This window comes from Myotis yumanensis, unplaced genomic scaffold (genome assembly GCF_028538775.1).
Source record: "Myotis yumanensis isolate MYYU_CA2020_CCGP unplaced genomic scaffold, mMyoYum1.0.hap1 SCAF_6, whole genome shotgun sequence".
NCBI classification, from domain to species: Eukaryota; Metazoa; Chordata; class Mammalia; order Chiroptera; family Vespertilionidae; genus Myotis; species Myotis yumanensis.
The window spans coordinates 62494616-62497549 of record NW_027223757.1 but is presented as its reverse complement, the minus strand read 5'-3'; the positions used below and the strand labels follow the sequence as shown (position 1 = coordinate 62497549).

General features: G+C 38.7%; 1 pseudogene; it reads left to right on the top strand.

Moving 5' to 3' along the window:
* The first annotated feature begins 346 nt into the window (after positions 1 to 346).
* Positions 347 to 831, top strand: LOC139013147 (transcription factor BTF3 pseudogene; annotated as a pseudogene).
* The last annotated feature ends 2103 nt before the right edge of the window (positions 832 to 2934 follow it).

Below are 2934 nucleotides of genomic sequence, written 5' to 3'. Positions count from 1 at the left end.
ACTCTGTCTTACAAATGGGAGTCTGATTTATACTTAGTTAAGCCTCAATACATATTAATTCAGTTGGATAAGTATAGAAGTATCTATAAAGACTTTACAATGTTTATGACAAAACTTATCTATATGGTGGTGCAAATATTAGGCAATGTAGCACCATAAAATTATCTCTATTTTCTTTATTTTCTCCATTTCCAGTCTTTATTTCTTTGGATCAGGAAAGGATGGTGAAAGTTAAAAGGTAGGAAAGCAGAAAGTATTACCGTGAGGCTCCTTCTCAGCTGGTCTGCCCTAAAGCCCCTGAGCATCAGCCCTAGTCCCCCACTCGGCCTGTTTCCTCTCCAACAAGATGAAAGAAACTATCATGAACCCAGAGAAACTCGCCAAACTGCAGGCACAAGTGCGCATTGGTGGGAAAGGAACTGCTCGTAGAAAGAAGGTGGTTCACAGAACAGATACAGCAGATGACAAAAAACTTCAGTTCTCCTTAAAGAAGTTAGGGGTAAACAATATCTCTGGCATTGAAGAGGTAAATATGTTTACAAACTAAGGAACAGTGATCCACTTTAACAACCCTAAAATTCAGGCATCTCTGGCCAGCGAACACTTTCTCCATTACAGGCCATGCTGAGACAAAGCAGCTGACAGGAATGCTATTAGCATCTCAAACCAGCTTGGGGCACACAGTCTGACTAGTTTAAGGAGAGTGGCTGAAGCTCTGCCCAAACAATCTGTGGATGGAAACGCGCCATTGCTACTGGAGAGGATGAGGATGATGAAGTTCCAGATCTTGTGGAGAATTTTGAAGAGGCTTCCAAGAATGAAGCAAACTGAATTGAGTCAACTTCTGAAGAAGGTAAACTTGAAGACATTTCTGGGAGTTGCTATTTTATATTATGACTGCTTTTTCAAATTTTGCTTATGGATCTGATAAATTCTAGATCTCTATTATTTGTTAGTCCAATGCCCCTGGATATTGCAGCTCTTTTCAGTTTTTGCTTATACATAAATCATTCTTTGCAGCTAATTAAGCTGAAGAAGCTTGGGAATAAAGTTTGAAACAAGTTAGTAAAGATCTTTGCGTAGTATAAAATAAAAAGAAAGAATTACAGTGACAAGTGTAATAGGGGAAGAGAAAAAAATAAAGTTAAACGCAACAAGAGAAAGTGGGTGATGAGCCTTGGTAGTAAAATATGTATACTACATTATTCAAAATACTAGAGACCCAGTGCACAAAATTTGTGCACGGGTGGGGTCCCTAGACCTGGCCGGTGATTAGGGCCTATCAGGCTATCTCACCCAGTCCTGATTGGGGCTGGGCTGGCTGGGGCCTGCTGGCTTCCAGCCAGGCTGCCAGCTGGGACCTCCTGCCTCCTGCCAGCTGCAGGTCAGGGCCTGTCGGAAAGGGGAAGGGACGGGGGAGGATGGCTAGCGGAGAGAGGTTGACTGTGGGAGCACACTGACCATCAGGGGGCAGCTTCTGTGTTGAGTGTCTGCTCCCTGGTGGTCAGTGCACATCACAGTGACTGGTTGACTGGTTGTTCCGGTAGTTCAGTTGTAACTGTCGCTTAGGCTTTTATATATACAGATGGTTTCCTATTTTACAAATGAAGACACTAAAGTAAGTATTCATCAAACATCTTTCTTCCTAGTGCATTCAATATCATGATTCCTGAGTATGCTGGTCCTAAGTATTGCAATTTTAAGACCCCCCCAAAGAGAAAATGACACCACTGTCATCATAGACACATCACATTAATTTTGGTATATTAATTATTGATAAATGAGCTAGTTAGTTTATGCTAAGTACTATATTTTATTTTCTATGAAAAGCAAAATAAATACAATGGCCTTTGTCTCAAAGACTTGATAGTCTAGTGAGTCAGTCAATATTATTACATAGATAATAGATAACATAGAACATAGTTTGTGGATTGGCCCTATGGAAAATAAGCATTAAGATTTATCTATATTTGATAATGGTGTATATTACATTATGGGAATCGACAAAGAGTAAGGCACAGTAGAGAGACACATGGTACAGAATATTAGAGTAAGTAGGAGAATTTGGGTAAATAAAAAAAGTTGGGAGTGAAAGAAAGTCGATAGGATTCCAGAAAATTCAAGTTGAGACATTAACAGACATGTAACAAACTTTAATCCCCACACCATTTCTTTTTTAACAGATGGTAACATCTCAGAGTTAGAGGGGAACTAAGGCATCTTTTTCTTTAATTTTCTGAACTCATAAAACATTCTCAATAAATAGATGCCTGGTTGTATTTGTTTTCTAGGGCTGCCATATAAAGTACCACAGACTGGGTGGCTTCAACAATAGAAATTTGTTTCCTCATTATTCTGGAGGCTAGCAGTTTGAGATGAAGGTATTGACAGCATTAGTTTTTCTCTAAGGCTCCTCTCCATGGCTTGCAGAAGGTCCTTGATGTTTGGAACTTATCTCAGGATATGTCCACATATGAGCAAATTAAAAAACACACACCACACAATGCAGGTCCTTCCAGTTCCCATGGTTTTCTTTTACAGGTGTATGTTAGGTTCTTCAAATGACATATTGAATCAGCCCCGATTAAAGTCATAGATACATTCAGATTAATATATTTAGAACTTGGATTAATCTCTATTTCTAATTTTGTGGGATAGTTAAATAGTTCAATATTTAATGAATATTCAACTGTTTAATTTTCTTCTGACTTGTTTCGCTGTTCTCTTGAGCTCCTTAGTCTACTTTTCCCTCCCTCTTCTGTTTTTCCCCTTTTCATGTCCTTTATAATCTGTCTTTCTTTAGTAAGTTACCTTGTTGTTTAACTTTAGGTTTAACATTAAATCCTTGTTTGACATTGAATCCTTCTTTTGGTGAGTCTGAGACAGTTTTGAAACATGACATAAAACACTCCAAACACACACACACACAACAAC